This window comes from Melitaea cinxia, chromosome 6 (genome assembly GCF_905220565.1).
Source record: "Melitaea cinxia chromosome 6, ilMelCinx1.1, whole genome shotgun sequence".
NCBI classification, from domain to species: domain Eukaryota; kingdom Metazoa; phylum Arthropoda; class Insecta; order Lepidoptera; family Nymphalidae; genus Melitaea; species Melitaea cinxia.
In genome coordinates, this window is record NC_059399.1 from 17,597,695 (window position 1) to 17,620,993 (window position 23,299).

The window sequence follows — 23,299 nt, forward strand, 5'->3', positions numbered from 1 at the left end:
ATACACGGTACATATACCAAAATAACATTTTTTATAATTTTCTTCTCATCAAAATCAGCTACATCTATCTAGCTTATATCAGCTACGTCATTTTGGAAATCACAAAGATCTTCCAATCCATCCATGCTTTAAGCACAAATATAATATTTTTTTCTAACAAACAAACACAATTAAGTAGATCAGACGTCACAATAGAACAGCTGATGTATGTGAAATCCGCCATCTTGCCGCTTAGCGAGAGTTAAACTATGTCTCGGCAGTGTTTAATTTTGACGGCTATTTAAACCCTACTTAACGACTTCTTAACGCTAAATAGTGTTTATAAGTGAGGTTTTTGCTAATCCGTTGTTAAGCAATTGATTAAATATTAAGAAACGTTTATAAGTAAGACCGTTAGGGCTGAAATGTTATGACAAAATTTATTAGAGGTTTCGGAGGTTAATTATTTAGAAATATAGTTATTAACAGAGGTTTGAAATTGTTAAATAAAATGCACAACAAACTCACGATTCACGATTGAGCCTGTAAAGCCACAGCTATATAGGCCTCTTTCTACATGTAGGAGAACGATTCGAGCTTAATCCACCACGCTGCTCCACTGCGAGTTAGCGGATATGTTCCCTACCACAAGTAACGATCTCTTTCTATCTTTACTAACTTATACCTCCCTCTCAACTGCCGTTCGCCTCGCCCGATCACACTGTTCGTAACGCTTTCGTCACGTATTCACGAGCTTACTCCACAAGTAAAACATGCAGTTTGCAGCATGCAGCAAAGTCACTGACAAAACAGAGCTAAAAACTAATAAATATCTTAACAATTAAAGCACATTTGGGTATGTTATCTTATAAAACATAAATCATTCTGTTGTCTATATCATTTATCTACACAAATATATAAAATTGGAGTGTCTGTTTTTAATATTAAAATAACCGTTTATAACTAAATATTTGTTATTTTGGTATATACCAAAATAATATTTTTTACTTTTTATTTTATGTCTGTCTGTCTGTCTGTTTGTTCCGGCTAATCTTTGAAACGGTTGGAGCGATTTTGACGAAACTTTCACTGACAGATAGCTGACGTAGTAAGGAGTAATTTAGGCTACTTTTAGTTTACGAAATTCATTTTATAACTCTTCAAACTGAACAATAACTTTTTTATTCCACGCGGATGAAGTCGCGGGCACAGTTAGTGTTATATAAAAACTTTGCAATCTCTCAAAGGTTGAAGACAAAAAGGTCACACAACATGTTGTTTTTTGTTTATCTCATTTGTAATAATTATTTCGTAAAGATTCATAAATTGTATATAAATGTATATTTATTATTATTAATTAGCAAAACCGTTACTTTGTAGTCAAAGAGGAAATATTCATACAAAAATACCAATTCCATTACATAAATTAATATTTTATCACTAAAGCTGTAAATAGAAGAAGGCTATGGTTCTAATTAAATATAGGAATCTATCAGTTTCTAACTATTGGCGCGTTCCACTAAGCGACCGCAACGACTGCAACGTCTTTTCGTTCCACATAAGGCTCGTGGTCGTGCAATGCAGTTCATTTTTACAAATACAACCATCTTTCGCGGTTGCTTCTCCTATTGTCACATTAGAAAAGTGTGTATATAAAAAAGTAACTATAATATTATGTATGTAGAATATTGACAATACTAATATTATTCAACATAGACCGTATGAACCTGACCTCGAAGTGACGTCGTTTACGTAAACAGACGTTTCACGGAATTTCAACTTAACCAGTACGATGCTGTGAATGAATGAAAAGCGTATTAGATAACCGTTTGTCATAGAAATAGTCTGTACTTGTGTTTGTCTGTTATCAGCGAATTAGGTTATGTATTGTTGACTTGTTTCATAGCACTCGGTTGTGTAAATAGGTATGTCTTACTTTGGACATAGCTTGAGTTTTCGTTAGCGAAATATTTTGTCATATTTTTGTGTAATAGTAAAGGTATAGAATCAACAAATCTTATACTATACATATAAATAAATAAAATTGGAGTGTCTGTTTGTTATTAAAATAACAGCTTTTTACTAAATGCATATGGATGTATACACGTTACATATACCAAAATAGCAATTTTTACAATTTTTGACTGTCTGTTTGTCCGTTTGTTCCGGCTATTATCTGAAACGGCCGGGCCGATTTTGACGGTACTTTCACTGGAAAATAGCTGATGTAACAAGGAGTAACTTAGGCTACTTTTATTTTACAAATTTATTTACTTTATGGCTCTGCGAACTGAACAATAACTTTTTTGTTAAATTCCACGTGGACGAAGTCGCAGGCACAGCTAGTTATTAGATATAAGTCTAAAGGAGTGGTTAGATCTCAAATAAATTTAAATAAATAATTTTTTTTTTATCAAAATCGGTCTACCCAGTCAAAAGTTCTGAGGTAACATTTAAAAAAATACAATCGAATTGAGAACCTCCTCCTTTTTTGGAACGGTAAAAAAAACATAATGTTTGCGAAAAAAAATCTGACGGTATGATGCTCGCAGGGTCAGCCAGTTTAATATATATAAAAGTTAGAAATAAAATAGAGTCGAGATATTCTCCTGTCTCAAGTCTCTCTCTCCTGTGTGAAACAAATACAATACACAATCACAAACGCCCAGAACACGACTAGCATCTGTATGGCCAATACAAATGTTTGTCATGTGCGTCGTCGCGTCGTCATTTATTAATCATTAATCAATCTTACAATCTGGGGATCCTTAAGCCGCGAGTGAATAGGTTACTTCTAGGTAAAGCGTGTTCTATCTTAGATTGCGTTGGTGAAACAGTGGGCAAACGTAAACCTATCTTAATTAAAAAAAAAAAAAGTCTTCACTAATTAAAGTCACAAAAAGTACCAATATACTTATAAATTAAACAAATATTTTTCATGTTTAAAATAGTACCTATGTGTTGTAACGGATAAACCAGAGTATGTGTAGTTATTTAGCGCAACTCAAAACGATAAGTGACTCCTCCAGGGAATTACATTAACATAAACGGAATTTTAGGTATTTGTACTCTGTTTTAGATAAAAATCTACTCCTAAATATCTTAATATTATGATTTCGTAGACAATTGATTTTTAATATGTAACTACCAGGCTCACACCACTGTGCTCACATAGGTTTTAAAGGAAATTCAATACAAAGAATATATATATATAAATTGGAACGTATTTTTTTTGTTTTGATATTAAATGTCAATGATATTAAAATATATGTTAAACGCATCTGTATGAATATCGACTAAATTATTTAAATTATCTTTTAAAAAAATATTAGTAATTTCTTGTTAATTTAGATTTAAAAAAATATTTTTTCTAGTTAAGTCGTCCTCGTGACCTCTTCGAACAGGTCAAATTTAAATATGTGTGTTAGAAATCATGTAATGACCTCAAATATAATAAAACTATTAATAAAACGTGACCTTTTCACAAAGATTGTACTTTACGGGTCATCATTATATTATTTTTCTTTTTATTTAACAATAAAAGTCCGACGAAGCAGTATCAAGGAATTAACTGTCATTAAAGAAATAATGGTTCACCTTTAATTTATTAATGGCATGATATCAATATTTACGATAATTTTTAGCACTATCAAACCTTATAGGGTTGATAAGTGCCACTATTAAATTTTTTCTTTTTGTGATTTACCCTTAACAATTCTATATATGAATATAGGTAGATATTATATATTCGACCATCAGTAGAATTTGAAAATGACAATCGTTTTTAGTAAAGGTTGATAAATGATACTTTGAGAAAATGATCTTGGGAGAGTTGCAGATAAGGATCAAGATTAGTTGTTACTAAATATATATATAACAAGCATATTATAAATCATGATACATAATAATAAAGCTTAGTTAAAATAAGAAAGCTAAGATCACAGCTATATAAAACAGTTTTCAAGCAGTGTTGTATTTATGTCGTAAGGTAGCCGGAACTCCTGAGGGGATTGAGAGTAGTGACGGCAACGGGGCAATGCTAATTTTAGTAACCGCTTAAAAATAATCGATAATCGATAAAAGATTCTGACACAACAATATATACATGACACAACAATATATACATGACACGACAATATATATAGATACGTTGACTGATCAAAATTAAATTTTTCTTTATTCACGTAAGCTTCAAAAGCACTTTTCAATAATTATATTACAAATTTTATTTACATTTTTTTTTAAAGTTATACTTCTTTAAGCGCGTCAGGGAAAACGGACGAGAATAAATTTTTACGATGCGCGCGCACATAATCACGAAAAAATAACGACACCCTGAAGTTAGCTAGTCAACGAAGAAGAAGTTAGCAACGTGAAGTTAGCTAGCCGATGAAGTATAACTTCTTACGCGCGTACAAGTACACATACCATTTTTTTAAATTAATTAAATATATAATAAATAAATAATTATCTATAAAATAATTATAGTTGAAACGAAGCTACTATCAATTCTTTTTTTTTTATATCACTAGGTCGGCAAACAAGCGTACGGCTCACCTGATGGTAAGAGATTACCATAGCTTATAGACACCTGCAACACCAAAAGCATCGCAAGCGCGTTGCCGATCCAATCCCCAATCCTCCCAGGAGCTCTGGTCACCTTACTCACCAACAAGAACATAACACTGCTTGAAAACAGTATTATTTTGCTGTGATCGGTAATCCGGAAAGTAGATTCTGCAGAGAAGAATCAGCAAGAAAATTCGTAGTTACATTTCAAATTATATAAGTAAGTTTTAAAAAAAAGAGTGGGTAAAACCACATAAAGCAACTAGTATTCATTAATTTAACAATAGACTCAGCCATTAAAACTTACGATTTATAATCCATCGATCTTCTTTGCGAAATGTACTACAATTGACTTTAGCTCACGTCGCCTTAAGCGTAGCCGTTATCGTAAGACCCACCAAATATCGGTGTCAAGTATTATGTCATGTTAAATTACGGTCTGGCTTCGTAAATGATAAAAAGATCTTTGTTTTATTCGTATTATATTAGTGGTCAGACAAGTTACATGTGTCAATAAATACGTAATGTTGTAGGCTTCTTTTATGAAGGGATAAGTTTAATTTGGTAGATCCACTAATGGTTGGTTAATATGTTCGCACAAGTTTTAGGATTTCTTCTGGAATATTCTAAGTTTTTAACGATGTTGCGATGATATTTGACTTGAAAACTCTAACTTTTTAGTTTGGATTAGAACAGCTGTTCGCCATCGATTCAAGCGTTCTAACTAAATAATACCTCATTGGCTTGATTACATATTTAGTCTTTGAACATTAATTTTATTTAACATTTTTTTTATTTGGCTTAATATAACTGATCTGCGATTTACGCATCTAAGTAAATTTTAATTTTTAAATTAAAATTCTATCACAGAGTAATGCTACCAAATATATTGTTTATGAAAATTAATTCATGATTTTTTTCATTCATTACAACCTATGCAGTCCACTGCTGGACTTAGGCCTCCACAAGTTCGCGCCAAAAATAACGTGAACTCATGTGTTTTGCCCATAGTCACCACGCTGGGCAGGCGGGTTGGTGACCGCAGTACTGGCTTTGTCACACCGAAGACGCTGCTGCCCGAATTCGGCCTGTGTATTTCAAAGCCAGCAGTTGGATGGTTATCCCGCGATCGATCGGCTTCTTAAGTTCCAAGGTGGTTGTGGAACCTTGTTATCCCTTAGTCGCCTCTTACGACACCCACGGGAAGAGAGGGGGTGGCTAAATTCTTTAGTGCCGTAGCCACACAGCACAGTCATGATAAAGAGTTATAAATACTGTATTTTTCTTTTTTGCTTTACAATAAAAGTTTAGAAATTTCCCTCTTCTTCTATTTTCTCCTTCTTCATAGGAGAAACATGGAAGGTTTTGTAGTAGAGATTCGTACAAAGCAAAACCCTCATCCATATTTTACTTATGATCTGGAAAATTCTTCCATGTGCTTTGAAACTTAACATAACAATTTCTCATTATCTTCTATCTATTCTTAACATCTACCAAAAAAAATTCATCACCCTTTTTATATAAAAACTTTAAAATACTTTAAGATATCCACAAAAGTATAATACACGGTAAAGTATCAGTAATTCTGTAAAACGCAGTGAATAAGAGACAACGATGTCATGTGCCATAAATGGTCAGTTGGCCCAGCGGAGTTACTCAATGCAAGTTGACGGAATTAAAGACGCCGACGACAGGACAACCGAGTAAATTGATTTTTTTTATGTAACTGAACTTGGCCTCGTTTATTATGTTCGTATGGTGTATGCTTATTTTAATAGGGTTTTCCCAATCAATAGGCTTTGCTATGATACTTTTTTTTGAAGTGAAAGTTCTTTAGGAGCATGAGGGTAATTTTTTTACGGATGAAACGGCAACGTTTTCATGAAACGGCAACGTTTTTGTCGATGGCGCTGGAACGGAAATCTAAAGCTTTATATTTGTATAAATATGAACGAGACTTAAAAATTAGTTTGCCAAAGAAGTTTCACTTCTGACGTGTGTACTTTGTACGCACGTACTTTTTTTATTCTATAAAGGCGTTATGTTACAAATAGTTAATACTTATGTTTTCTTCACCAACCCGCCTGCCCACTGTGGTGACTATGGGCAAAGCACATGAGATTACGCCATTTTTTGGCACGAACTTGTGGAGGCCTATGTCCAGCAGTAGACTGTAATAGGCTGAAATGATGATGATGATGATTATGTATTCTTATATCTCTTGATAATTGTACTAACATCCTATTTATATACCTTTTTATGTGAATTAATTAACAAACATTACAAACATTATACATCTGTGAAACTAAATTAATTTCACGATTTTATTTTCACACGATTTCATTTATTTATAATGAAAGCAATTTAGACAATCATTCTAATTTACTACGATTTGATTGGACAACAGTTGTGCTAATTAACAGTGGTGAGTCACTATTTTCTTAACGCGAAAAGGCTATAAATTATGTATAAGCATATGCTAATAAAATATTGTCTAATTGCATTCAAGTGACAATCCAGTTTGTTTATTTACATGAATTATTAAACTTATTGCGATAAAATCTTTGAATATTCAATAAGTAATTTGCTGCGTCTCCGCTTTACTTATTTCAGTAAACATATCTCAAAGGTTTAACTTAAAATATATTTTACTCTCGTAGACTGAAGGTTCATTTCCATTCTTCGCTTTAAGTTGTACTTATCAAATTGACACATATTATTTCGCCAATGTCATGTGGGATGGTGAAGGTACAGTGAAAACTTTTTGTAAGCTTTAATTGTAAGGTCTTTTGAAATATCAATCACATCTATCTTTGATAGAGGAAGTGAAACCGATAGATACAGAAAAAAAGACAAAATAATACATAGAAAATGCTCATTGAATGTTATCATCCAATCTAGGCTACAGCTAGCAAGGAAGGGAATCCAAGTGTCACGGGGACTTATCACTTCAATGTTCACATACAATTAATAAAAATATAAATTACATTTTTTTTTTGAAAACTAGAAGACATGCGTTCATTTACATTGTTACACCAAAAATACTCTCATATATACCTGTGGTTACACACACAATGATACTATATCTATACGTATACATACATATACAAGTTTGACGCACTTAGTACAAGTTGACAAGATGATTTGTAGCGACTATATCCTAGTAAAATCTCAACTGTCAGCAGCCGCAAATTGACCTTTGACACTTTCAAAGCCCACAAAGAGATCGTAAATTACTTAATTCGAGAAGGTCGAGTCAGAATGTCTCAGATTCATCGGGAAAATCTTATGTCCAATTTTTTTTTATGAAGAAATAATTATGATTTTACTACATTGTAACGAAATGAAATTATTAGATAACTTATTTAACTGAGGTGGGTACAGCTGGAAATATTCTGGTCAAAGTTTGGAGCAGTTTGACTGGGGAAGTACCTTACAGAAGATCACAGATAAATAACAACGTTTTCAAGCAGTGTTGTATTCCTGTTGGTAAGTAAAGTGACCAGTGCTCCTGGGGAATATTGGGATAGGGTCGGCAACGCGTTTGCGATGCTTCTGGTGTTGCAGGCGTTCATAAGCTACGGTAATCACTTACCATCATGTGAGTACCTAGTTTTTTTTATTTGAAAAGATTAAGGTTTCATTTCTCAATATAAAATCTCGTTATGATGATGATTTATCAGTTTTGTAACTGACTCGTTAACTAACTATAAATTTTTGTAGATCAGGTTTTTTTATAAGGATTTAGATATTGCACTTTTCTTTGTGAAGAATCTTTTTACTCTTAAGTAAAATATTTTTTTTAAGTCAGTCCATAAATTATTATTATTATTAATAAGCATTTTCCACAAAATACAACCAATTTAGATTTTAACTACTTCACACACATACGATGTAAGGATTAATACAATCAAATTAAAATTATATAAACATACTAGCTGACCTGGCGAACTTCGTATCACCTTATTTTTTTCTGAAATATAATAATAACATAATATATCAAAATAACATATAGCCTATCTTTTAAGTTGGATCAAACTGCACACGGTGTGCAAATTTGACTAAAATCGGTTAAGTAGTTTAGGAGTCCATTGAGGACAAACATTGTGACACGAGATTTATATATATTAAGATTATTCTACATTCGTTTTCTAAGGTAACTGTAGGTTGTAAACACTTAAATGGTTAACAGAAATAAAAATCCAATTATATCCCCTAGATTAATTTGCTTTTAATCGTAATTGTATTTTTAATTATTTCATCACTTACGTACGTGAGTTAACCACGCAGTTAATATTCAAGAGGCACTGTGGTCTTGCCATCCGCATCTATGACGGTAATATTAAGTTTGAAAAGATGCTTGTTCACTGGTTTTGTTTGGATGCTGGACATCTCAATGCCAATCCGGTGATCTTAATCATTACATAGTATAAAAAGAAGTCGCTTCCAGATGTCTGTATGTTAGATATTTAAAACTACCCAACGGATTTTGATGCGGTTTCCTTTAGTAAATAGAGTGACTCCAGAGGAAGGTTTATATGTATTATACATGCATAATATAGTAGAAGAACACTGATTGTTTAAGAGGTTTTGATATTGTTTGCGCTTACAGCGCAAATATTTTTATAATGTACATAAGAAGTACACTAACTTGTCGGTAAGGGATAAGTATACTTGTAGAAATGGATAAAAAATTATATAAATTTATATGTGTAAGTTTGTGTGTATATCTGTGTGCGTGTATGAGTGTAGGTAAGTGTATGTATACATAAGAAAACTGGAAATTATTATTCAATGCAAACGAACAAACAATCAAATCTTTCGTCTATATAATATTAGTATAGATTTTAGATTATTATTCAATACTTTGATATTTTATTTAAAGAAATACTTTGTTGTATTATTATTAAATTAATTTATATTTATTATTGAGCAAAAGCATTAACAGAACTGTGAATGCGTTATTAATACTATATATGGAAGCTGTTAATGTCAATCCTAGATCTCACAAAGTACCTAAGAATGCCAACATGATGCCTACGTTTCGAAATAGCCTTCAGCGGAGATCTGTTTTAATGATTTTCATTCCCATAACATCTTTATAAACATACGTATTTAACAAGAACGATAATTATATCTGTATTTCTCATTTTAATCATCATAATAAGCATGAAATTTATATTTCTGTGAGTCACCGTGATATTAATAATTAGCTTTGTCTTTGTTTCTATTTGTGATTTGAAACGGTATGACCTGTTTTCTCGGTTGCTGACTATAGCTTATAAGTTACTGATATGATTTATCAGCACGAACACACAACACAATACAACCTAGCAGGGCTTATTTTATCTCAAGACACTAGAACTTTAGGGTTTTATGGATTGCGAATAAAAATATCTGATGAAATGACGTTGGCGCAGCGGTCACAGTACTGACTGTTGCGCTGGCGGTCGCGGGCTCGATCCTCGCTCACGACAGATATTTGTATTGGCCATATAGATGTTTGTCGTTGTCTGGGTGTTTGTGCGTGTATTGTGTGTTTCCGGATGGGGTTCCAGACCCACTACACAGGAGAAAATCCTACTGTTAAGTGTGAAGCGTTTGTTTATTTATTTAAGCGTTTTAATTGAGTTATTTAGATATACATTTTTGCAAGTAATAAAATATTATATCGAAGAGGAGATACTTTGTTAACTTACAATAATCTTAGGAACTGTCGATATTGGTGAGGATACACTACACACCTTAGGTAGTAAAAAAATCTTAATACAACTCATGGAGCGGTTGGAATAACTAAACGAATTAACAATATAAATATCAAAATTACACACGAATATAACAAAAATTTAAATTAAGAATCTATTAACCACATTTGTGCTGCTTAACACGAGCACAACAAATAAACACATCAGCATGTATACAAAAATAATACATACACACATGTAAATTGATTTAAAACTGCGAAATTATAATTTTATATAAGCGAGTCACACAGTCAAGTCTGTGTTGGCATTTAAATAATCAAAGGATCCAAGATTATATAATAGACTATCGTATGCACGTGATTATTATCTACTAGTGGTCGCCCAGCGGTCGAAAGTCGACCATAATTAATATATATGTATGTATGTATATTATTGTATATGTATGTGTGTATATCAAATACATGGTAGTGTGTGTAATGTTTCTTTTATTGGTTTAATGCATTTTTATGCACAATTTTAAAACAATATTATAGCATTCTGCACCCCTTCCTACATAAACTATAAAGTGTACGAAATTTCACACTCCTCCGTCCGCGCAATGTTCTTAAAAAGGGGTACAAAGTTTTTGCATCACGTCATTAATATATAAATTCTCTCAAATCGAATTGTTGATATGGATTTCAAAAGAATAAAAGAACAAACAAAACAAGATTAGAAAGATGTGGATTTCTTAACAGCTTATTAAGATTTCAACATTAATCTCGTCTCCAATTAAGGAGAAATCTGTAAGTTTAGAGAAGGACTTTTAAATATGTGGACGTAAATATCCAATAATGTACAAGTAAAATTAGGCTTTAGATCCAATCTGTCTGTTCGATTGGAAAAGGCTGGTACCGCACAGCTCGGGAATACTTTGGTTTTTTTTATAAATTAATCATCATAATTAATATTTAAATTTAGAATGTTATTAGATCGTATTTCGATCATTCAATTCATTCGAACCATATTTCAGTTAGAAAATAAGAAAAAATCTTAAATCTCTTATGGTTATGGATATCGCTTATCAGTAAAAATTAAATAAAAAACAATTTGATAGTTTTTGCTTCATTGTCATTGATCGTCACTATTTAGTTAAAAAAAAAAGAATATATTGATTTCTGAACGCCACCTTTAGGGTCTGTAGATAAGTGTATAGTAGCTGGTACAGCGCCCTCTACCTTTCGTTTTCGCTCCCGTTTGCTTGAGCCTCGTCAACATACTGATGGTATATCCGTTAAAAAATCAGCATCAGTACCTACCGTCTTTACGCACGTAATACAAAATAGTTGAATTATAAGTATACTGTTGTAAAACAGTAAGTAAAAACAATATAATAGTCTAGAGGTGGAATCCTAAATGAGTTTTGTACATTTAAATCAAGAGAATTAAAAATATTGGTAAAAATCGTAAATCGTACAGACTTAAAAGTTTTTTATCAAGCCATTTAAATAAATATAGTACCAAAACTTATGAAGATTGCCACAAATAAATAAAAATTAGATTTAATTAAAAACCAACAAAAATAATTAAGAAATCAATTCCGCTAATCTTAGTTACATGAGATATATCTATATTTTTAGATTAATACAAATCTTTTATTACAAAGAATTATACATTGGAGCGGATACGACCAGATCATCGAATTCCGTGTATTATAGTATTATAAACCAAAGCTGGTTTGACGAAATTATTTTAGCCTTGACCGAAGTTGTAAAAATGCTGTTAATGCTACGACAGTCATATTGTGCTTAACCTAAGTTCATTAGAAGTAAGAGAACTCATGGAGGATAGCAAATTGAAAATAAATTTAATCTTTAAAATACTGTAATATTATAGGAAGATATCTCCTGGGGAAGCGGTGTATTGTTACTTGACAGCGAGGGTATAGCTCACCAATGCGTTTGTGATGCTCCTGGTGGGTTGCTTGCTTATTTGTCGCCTTAGTGATAATAAAAACGTTTTGCAGTCCCATTAAAATTTGATCGAGATCGAATGACTTATTTTTGAGTAATCTTTGATAACGCGTATTTGCTTGACAATTTTGTCGTCCACTTACTTCGTATTACTTGTCGAGGTAATTGAAGTCGATTTTTTTTCGAGCAAATACTATTTCTATACATCTTTTTTTGTAGATAATTTTGTTGATACAATCGATATTATTAACAATTGAAAAGTTTATATTTAATTATTGTTTTTTATTAACACTTTATTTTAATATGTACGATTTTTATTTTTGTGTTACCCACACATTAGGAATTCTAAACATTTTTGAATATCATATCAAAAATTTAAAAAAACTTTATTTTAATTTTTTTATAAAATAAAAAAACAAAAATATAAAAACAAATGCAACGAGTATTATTTATAAAAAGAGTTATAAACTCATTAATAACTACATTGAAGATTATTTAATAAACTTAATCTATTATAGCAACGTATCATTAACTAGTCTCATGTTACACTTTGTTTCATTCAAGTAGGCTTAAAGCCGCTTTTAAGCAAAATTGTACTAAGTTTATTTAGTATTAAATATGATTAGAACCTCATTCCTTAGTTTGACTTTCAGCTAAACATTTTTAGCAAGTTACATTTAAATAATTACTGAGATAAAAAAAAAAACATCAATCAATTTTGTAATCAAATCACTAATTTATTTCAAAAAATTTGTTAACAATATGACGCAATTAAAACAACCACTTCATTAAAAGTAAACACTCGAAAATGTGACTTACTCCTATAAACTTTAAGTTGTTTTTTACTCAACACGGATATCGCTGAATCCGTGTTTTTCTTCCTTATAACACTCTTCAGCTCACTCCGACATATTTACTCTTATCTTAGAAGATCAATTGATGTCACTCTTAATATGTGCATGTTAATTTATGTTTTAGATTAGAGGTTATAAGGGCGAAAGTCGTGTGAATATTTTAGACATGTTAGCGCAAGATTTTTCTCGCTATTGTGTATCCCCGTTGACATTGAAATAAATGAATAATTTGTCATATTAATACGTTAATTACGAATTTAGGTGTTATGGGTTTGGTGTTAAGAGCTATCAAGTGTAATTGTGGTTGTTAAGTGTTGAATGTTTTGGTATTGTGCACTTCGGTGGTCTTGCGGATATCCTGGTTGTAAGAGATTAATAAAATTGTATATTTCGTTGTTCAAGATTACGATGTGTTGTAGTGATTTGTCAATAGTCTTTTTGTTTGAGAATTTTATAATAAAATTTGATATTGACTTTTTTTGATTTACATCAAGAAGGATATATCTTCTTATATATAAAACTAATATTATAAAGAGGTAAAGTTTCTAACTTTGTTCGTTTGTAGGGGGTAATTTTCGCAAATATTGATCAAATCATGAAACTTCTTTCACTAACAGAAAGCTACACTATTCATTAGTGATATAGGCTATATTTTATTTTTATTGAACAAAAAATTCAGTGAAAATAATAGTAGATGTAAATCAAGCCGGAAAAATGCGAGCGAGATGAAAACCTTACCGTATATTTGCATCACAAAGATAATAATTAGCGCCCAACGAAGTGGGCACGGGTCGGCTAGTTGTATAATAAAATTTGATATTGACTTTTTTAGATTTACATAAAGAAGGATATTTCTTCTTATATATAAAATTCTCGTGTCACAATGTTCGTTACCATACTCGTCCGAAACGGCTGAACCGATTTTTATGAAATTTTGTGTGCATATCGGGTAGGTCTGAGAGTCAGCCAACATCTATTTTTCTTACCCCTAAGTTATAGGGGAGGGATTAAGGGGGTTAATGACATATATGGCAAAACAACGTTTACGGGGTCAGCTAGTATACATATAATAACGTATATTTTCTTGATCAAACGGTATTTGGCTTTGTCTATTATATATGTTTATGTTAATTGAGATGTTTTTTTTTTTGTTAAAAATGTTTTTTACGGATTATAAAGGGAATTACAATAACATTTTTGTTAATCTATCATACGTACAAAATGTTAATAAAACAAAAAAAAAATCTATAGCTCTATCTATAGCGTTTTTTAAATGCTAATTTAAATTCCAATCAAATATACGTATAAATCATAGAAATAAGTCAAGTCAAGGATGTTCATCTTGTCTATTTTTTTCTCTCTATTTTTTCTTTATTATATTGTTAGAAATAGAATCATAAGCCACTAAAATGATATTTTCGATATAAACCTATACCTATAGTCCTATACCTAACTATGAAAACTTTATGAGATAATTGTGTTTGTTCGCAAACGAAACATACCGTCTTCAATTACATTGATAAGTAATACAACGTAGTTCGACAAACAAATAGTCAAGTTAATACTTGCCGGAGCTAGATTTAATTTAAATGGGACCAAATGACATGTACCACCTTTTGATTAATAAATAATCATAGAAATTTGTCTTCCCAGTAAAAAGTTCTGAGGTAACATACATAAAAAAAAAATCGAATCGAGATCCTTCTTTTTTCAAATGTTAAAAAGTCAAACTCATCATTATTCCTAATATTTTTTTCATATTTAAAAAATGTATACTATTATATTTAAACAAAATAAATATAAAATAGTATACATTTTTGAATTGATGAATTCTTATTTATTTATTTTTTAATTATATAACATCCACGAGCTCGTAATCACACGTGTTTTATAGCCGTTTTCAATATTATCTCTGGTTTTGAGAAATAGCGATACATTTTGACACAATTTGAATGGACTTATATTATAATGACTAGCCCGTTGGCGCAGTTTGTAATAACCCCAATTTCTGCTCCGGGGGTTGTGGGTTTGATTCCCACCGCGAGTCTGGGTTTATTGTATATATTTATTTATATATGTATTATTTATAAGTATGTTTATCGAAAAAAAATGTAGCTATACCAGTCGTCTGTTACCTATAACACAAGTATTAAGTTGCTTACTTTAGGAACAGATGACCGTGTGGGTATTATGTATATATTTATTTATTATGATTATAATTCTTCAGAGATAGACGGAGTATTGAAAATGACAGCTACAGCAGTTCTCAGACTACCTAGAAGATCTTGGACACAGTCCAAAACTGACAGGTTTATATACTTATTTACATCTTTTTCGTTGGGACTTGTTTCCATCCAATGTGATAGAGAAACTTATATCCATCCAACCTGTAGTAAAGCAACCTTTAAGTATTTTAGTTTCAAAAAAAGCTCTTATCTGACGACTGATGACGTCAGTGATCAGAGCATGTGACATAAAAACGTGTTTGAAATATGTTCGTTAATTAGTTTTGGAAACATGAAAATTATTGTATCAATCTTAAGGTCTTCTTGTATTAGGCTAAGTGTTTAAGTCTGTATCGTGTGTTTTTTGGACTCCAACTACAAGAGTTCACTTTACAGACGATGGTGGAAAGATTTTACGTATGATTAGCAATCTTGTGATTATACAAATAAATCAATAAATAAATGTAAATAAACGCTTCACACTCAACGTCCCTCAGTAGGATTTTCTCCTGTGTTATGAGTCCGGAAACATACACAACACACATGCACAAATGCCCAGACCACGACTAACATCTATATGGCCAATACAAATATCTGTCGTGAGCGGAGATCGAATTCGCGACCGCCAGCGCGACAGTCAGTACTGTGACCGCTGCGCCAACGTGTCGTCACCAAGGATGTTCTTCGTGACTTGATATGACACCATTCAGAAGAAAAGGTGTCTAGCACTTGACCCTCTACAGACCGTTACAATTTAGAGTTTATGAGTGATTGGATATCAATTAGCTAACATTTTGACGATACGTTAGCGCAACGATCACAACACCGGCGCATGGCATGCATTTGTATCAGGCATACAAATGTTCGCCGTGGTCTTGTATACAGAAGAAGGTTCTAGTGAGGGCTGTTTGGTATTTTACACAAATTATTGTTATTTATTTGTCATTTAAGTAACTGTATGTTATTAGTGAGAAATAAATATTCTTTAAACTCAACTTAAAAGAAGACAGTTGTCTAAGTACGTTTACAGGAAGGAGATCACAGTCAAATAATACTGCTCAAGTGATATTGTATTCCTCTGGCGAGTCAGGTCAACCAGAGCTCTTGCAGAGAAAAATTTCAATATGATTAAATATGTAAGACCCACATAATAAAAAGTCATACACATTTTCGATTTGCAGTATTTTTCATTATATTAATTAATTTAACAAACATTTCGGAATAATTTTGTTCAATGTCAATATCATACACATTATTTCTTTGCATATATTTTGAAAAGATATCAACGTAATGAGTCAGAAGATGATTCTGTTGTTACTCAACATCGAACCGGTGGACCTTGCGTACGGAGATCCATCAATTTTGCAGAAATCACTTTCTCAATACTACGAAATATACTTAAACTTTATTATTAACGTGACAAAATATTTTAAGGTCATTAGTAATATTTTAAGAGTTGTTCAAATTATTAGTTATACATTATAATCATACTAGCTTCTGCCCGCGGCTTCGTCCGCGTGGAAGTTACTTTGGGTTGACGCTAACTTTAACCCGTGACTACGTTTTAACGCAGCGTACTTAGCGGAAGTTCTCAAAGGGAAAAGAAAATCCCCGATTTTGAAACATTATTCATTAGTGCTCCGCTCTTATTGGTTTTAGCGTGATGATATGTAGCCTATAGCCTTCCTCGATAAATAGGCTATCTAACACTGGAAAAATTTATCAAATTGGACCAGCAGTTTCTTATAATATTAGTATAGATTAAAAAAGCAATATTTATTTTGTGAGTAATACATTTTGACTATGTTTTACTCGACGGGTTTGCACAAATGTCTTAGCCGTTGCTAAGTTAGCGTTTAGCGTTATTATGGTTAATCTGAAGCGAATTTTTGAGGTATTATTTTTGATGCCATGCAATTTTTTTTTTTATTGACTTAGCTACCTACGGGAACCAAAATCAACGATCGTCAAGTATTTTAAAGAGATACCCAACATAAGCGAATTTATTTCGTAAACAAAAGACATCAACGCGCTCCGTGTTTGAATTATTGACTGGATTGATAATTAAAGCAAGTGACTATAAAACAATTTATTTAAATTGAAATTGTATGCCGAATTCGACGATCGCTAATCGTGCTTTGTTTTATTTTTTATTTTGTCTATGTTTTATTTTATTTATTTACGTTTAAATTGTTTCTATTAAATAAAATTTGTTAACGTGACTATAGACGTGATATCATATAACAATTGGACCTGTTTTTTTAGTTTTTTTTTTTTAAATTTATAGCTTAAGAGTCGTGTTACAGAGACGTCCTTGAAACTTTTAAAAGAATATTTCAGATATTAGCTGCGCCATGCGGTTTCAGCCGCGTTACTTTCAATTCCGTAGCAATTTCACGATGTGAATATGATGTGATGATCTCCAGCTATCAACGTACCAACTTTCATTGAAAGCCATTTAGTAGTTTTTGCGTTAAAGGGTAACAAACATACGCACATATATACATATGTATATATGCATCTATCCCCACAATTATTCGCATTTATAATATTAGTAGGATTTTGTTTCGGAATGTTATATTCTCTTAAAAGTTATTTATTATATTAAAAGTTAGAATATATAAAAATTAGACCACACGACTGAAGTAAAACTTACGAAACGTAACTCTCTCTCATTCTATCATCACTAACTTATATCTCCCTTTTAAATTTCCGGTCGCCTCGCCTGATCACACTTTTCGTAACGCTCTCGTCACGCATTCACCAGCTTACTCCCCAAATCCAGTATGTATAAAGAAGTTTTACTTCAGTAATTGTATATTACTAAAATAAAACATACAACAAACATACATACACAAAACACTTAATAACAGATTACCATGTGTGTATATTAAACAGCCCTGGGGAATCAGCAGAATAGAATAGTACCCCCCTCAAGTACCAGGTATCGTAAGAGGCGACTAAAGGTACTCGGAGCGGATTCCCGCAACCGAACCAGCTCCACACGTAGCGACTTGTCGTTCCCGTGGGTCCCGCTGGCATAGTCGAGAGGATGGTGTATCATCATCATCATAATCATTTCAGCCTATTGCAGTCTACTGCTGGAGATAGACAGAGAAAAATAACGTGAACTCACGTGTTTTGCCCATAGTCACCACGCTGGGCAGGCGAGTTGGTGACCGCGGACTGGCTTTGTCGCACCGAAGACGCTGCTGCCCATCTTCGGCCTGTGTATTTCAAAGCCAGCAGTTGGATGGTTATCCCGCCATCGGTCGGCTTTATAACTTCCAAGGTGGTAGTGGAACTATGTTATCCCTTAGTCGCCTCTTACGACAACCACGGGAAGAGAGGGGGGTGACTATATTCTTTAATACCGTAGCCACACAGCATGGTGTAGGCAGTAGAAAAATCTGCACTTCCTAAATTCAAACCCAGTCAAAGCAGTTAACATCTGTGGAGAGGACACTCGCATCGCACCATCGCAATCTCAAGAGCAGTGAAACCAACATGGATTTACACTGCTTAAAACATCTGCAATAGATGTAAAGGCCATAGACAGATAGATATTAAAAAAAAATCTTTTTTTAATAATATGCGTAAATATGGAGCAACATAACGATTAAGTAAAATAGCGTTTTTGGTTAAAGATAAACTGTTTTATAAATATTACAAATACAATGTACGTGCCACCGCAGTCATTAACTCGATGGTAGGCTTTTTGTTGCATTGTAATTATAAATTTGAACGAAACGCACGCGAACTGAAATTATAGTTTCAATAATAATAATGTTTCTTCTGCGATATACTTAACCGTAAATCATCATTTGAATCATCTCTGTTATAACTGTTTTTGTTATATACAGGTATTAGATTGTTTTTGTTACTCAGTTCAGTCGTTTGTATTGATTGAATGATTATATATTCGCATTAAAATCTGCTTCATTAACTAACTTCCAAAAAAGGATGAAGTTCTTAATTCAATTGTATTTTTTATTATGTATGTTACCTCAGAAGTTTTGACTGGGTGGATCGAATTCAATATTTTTTTTAATCGAAAAGGGGTACGTGTCATTGGGTCCCGTTTAAATTTAATTGAGATATAACAAGTACTTTTTGAGTTCACCAGAACATCCTGTAAGTGTTTGTAACAAACCGGTTTTGCGTCTCGATCGCCTTCCTTGCGTACGCATTTACACCAAATTAAAAAGTTACCTACTTACTTTAGTTTGTAGAACTACCCACCAGATACCTACTTACTTCAGTTTGTAGAGCTACCCCCCTTATTTTTAATTGCCTAAATGAACTATATTCAACCTTAGCCCACCAGACACAACAATGTCGCTACATATATATAACCTAATGCATCTATGAACTACCAGATACTTTTAGTATTTTATCCAAGTTATATATATTATATAGTTATTATTTTGTAATGTAACTGCATGTTATGGATGAGAAATATTCTATAAACCCAAATTAACAGAAGTACTTCAGTCGTTTCAGCAGTCTTCATAGAAGTTCACAGTCAAATAATACTGTTCTCAAGCTGTGTTGTGGTGAGAGTTTGTTCCCCAAGAGTGTTGAGTGAGTTGACCAGACCCCTGGGGGATTGGGGGCTAGGGTCCGCAACGCATTTGCATTACTTATGGTGTGCAGTTTACCGACCTATTCTTAAAAACAAAAGTCTATACCAAAGAGGAATTCCACAGTAAACAATTCGTCGTCGATGTCGGTACAGTATAGTAAAAAAACAATTTGATTAAACGACATCTCAATACAGCATCTTGAATATTATTTACATATCAATCAGCTGTCAACTCCAAGGTGGTTTGCGCAATGTTTTAAAGAACTATTTAGTGGATAATTTGTAAATATTACTATACTTTATTAATGATTATAACAAATCGAACTTGACGATGTTTCATTGACACATTTTTGTATCATCTCATTATCTACGTCTTGAAGATTTGAACGATGACCGAGGGCCGTTTAGTGAGGCGTATTTATAAAAAATAATAATGATTTCTTGTAAAATTAATTTGATTATTACTTAAGGCGGTAATGAATTTAATTTATAGGCCACTGACTGATATTTCATTAAAGTTAATCGTTTTAGAACGTAGATAGGTGTGATATGAAATAAGTGATTGCTAACTTAAGTGACTGCATAAAAATAGATATTAAGTGACATTTTATACAATAGCCTATTATTATTCTACGGTAATGCAATACTAGAAGCAAATTTTGTGTCGGACTTGACGGTCACACATATCATCGCTGTGTTCTCGTGCCTATTATGTTTGTCATACATAACAGAGTCTAAAGTATTTTGTAAAACAATATTCTTTATTTTAAATGGGATAATGGAACCTCATACTTCAGATAGGAGAATAAAAAACCGAAATTAACGGTTTTACAGGACTTAACTTGATTCTTAACTTTTTTTTTTTTTGAGGTGTGGTGAAGGGGCACGAGGACCCACAAAAAAATCCACGGTATTCGGACAACTGATCGAGGATATCATAAAAGTGCGAACTCCTTGTAAAACGGGAGATGAAAGATCTTTTTGGGTAAAACAAAATTTTATCTTGTTTAATATGTAATAACTTTAGTTTAAATTATGCGACCTATGTAAATGTTATGAGGTCTAATGCATCAGTTACAATGCTGGCAAAGAGACAACATTACACAATCAGCATTACTAAACAGGACTTGGGTTTTATCTAACAAATATTTCTATTATATATCAACGATTAATGCGGTCGAGATTGCTAGCTCAATAAAATTTTAAGGACCGTTTAGTAATTAATAGTTAACCTTTAACTTAAGAATACATCAAAACAGAACATAATCTGTGAAATTTTTAATTGGATGTGACTTTGACAATCCTTTTAACTGTTAATTACAGCTAACGACTTATTATCATATAAATGTAATCATATTTTTTACATTAATGTTTGCATTGTTCTATTTTAAGGGATATTAACTATATGAATAACTTTGGTTTATTTATTTTACGAAGTTTGTAATCTCGACCGCACCAATCAACATCCTTTGTATATTCTCTATCATAGGTGACATTATTGAAATTATCTGTGTTATCTGTGAATTATTGACAGCCTTCAAACTACTCGTAAAATGAGTGAATGATCACGAAATGACTGATTTTACTTTTGACCGAATGTATTTGCCAATAACCTTAATATTAACGAAACATCATCAATCAATCATTCATTACATACCCAACAATCGCCACTAGATGTCAGTCTGTCGCAAGACTGTAACTGAAGCGTGTAGAGATCCTCGGATAAGTATTAAAAAACCATCATTGTTCTATTGAACGTGGCGTTCCGCGCGTGCATCGATTGGAAAAATATGTTCTTTATGTTTTTGGTATTGTTTGATTTTCATTGTTTGTCGATATGTTGGGACAGTGATCAGGGCAACAGGCTGTTACACCAGCAGCCGCGAGTTTGATCGACGACTTATAGAAAATATTCGTACAGGTTGTCGGTTACAGGTTCACACTCCACGACAAAATACAGAATGTTATAATTTGAATTGTATGTGGAGGGTTAATTATGTTAAGTTATTAAGTAAATTAATTTATTTAAGTGATATAATGTGGATAATTAGAACTCTACACGACTTTCTGGCATAGATCATGAAAGAGTGTGACAAAAAATTAAGTTAAGTGAGTCTCCCCACCGTGTCTCGGAGAGCATGTTAAGCCGTGAGTAGCGGTTATTATCATGTACGCCTGATATTGATCGCTACTCGTAGTAGGGAATATATCTGCCAACCCGCATTCTAGCAGCGTGGTGGATTAAGCTGTGATTGTTCTCCTACACGGAGAAAAGATTCCTATGCCCAGCAGTGTGATATTACAGGCTGAAGCGAAGCGCATAGCGCTCAGTTATCGCAAAGACAACTTAAAAGCGATAACGACTCGACTTAATTTCAATTTGACAGCAATTATTGCAAAATTATCAAGCCAGTCTGTTTCAAGTTATGTAATAGCCCACTCATTGTTTTATTTTTTATTTTTTTATTTTTTTGTTAGATACAAAAGTCGCGACAATAGCAAACTTATTGTTTTACTTCACTTCTGTATTAATTTTCCTTTTTGTTTGGTTGCAATAAATATTTCTGTTATATGAGCATTGGGCTTAGTCTGGAAGCTTCTTAGCTATTTACTCTATTATGGTATTTATTTATCAAACATCACCAGTTACATTACATTCGTCAACAGTAATTACACAAGAAACTAAATTCGAACTACAATATTGCTAACAATAATGTTTCAATTTTTAAGGTGAAAACCATATGAGATACTATTAACCAATTGATGCCATGTAATTAGGTATACAATGTAACTTCAAAATGCTTTCATCAATTAAAATATGCGTACAGCATTTTGCACCAAAGATCATTTTAGTCTCGAAGACGCAACCGCTTGAAGGTCACTTAGAAAGGTCAGATAACTTGATTGACTTTTAGCACAAAACTTCTCCTCAGCTGTTCACTAACTGTCAACGATATTGATTTGTTATAGAGATAAAAATCTTATGATGCCATATCTATCACTGTCAATACTTAAATATATATTATTTGAAAACATTTAATCGTGATTTTAATTTATCATAATGATATAAATGTAACTGATTTGTTTATAAATTTAATAAAAAGAAACTATTGGAAACTAAGTACTAATAGACTATCAGAGACTTTATCATCTATATGTAATACATGAGGCATATTCACCTCAACTAATATAATACACATCGATCATATATCTAAGAGACAAAGTGAACTTTGATGGTGGAACACATCTTTTAATTTTAACTCTTGGGTAGTATTGTATGTCAGATAATTATCCGAAATTTTAACGACTACTCAAGCAAACCTGACCTTAGATGTAAGTACTGAACCTAAGCGATGTTGGTCCAATTGCCCATTGGTCCGTTTAATCGTACAAAAAAGTTTAAAGTTTAAAAAATTTGTAAATATGAATT

General features: G+C 32.3%; 1 long non-coding RNA gene across 1 annotated transcript; it reads left to right on the forward strand.

The window, feature by feature from the left end:
- The first annotated feature begins 653 nt into the window (after positions 1-653).
- On the forward strand, positions 654-18,093 carry LOC123654442. Its single transcript, XR_006743246.1, has 3 exons — positions 654-757; positions 8,043-8,046; positions 18,081-18,093. It is a non-coding gene; the product is annotated as an uncharacterized LOC123654442 (long non-coding RNA).
- Positions 18,094-23,299: the final 5,206 nt, after the last annotated feature.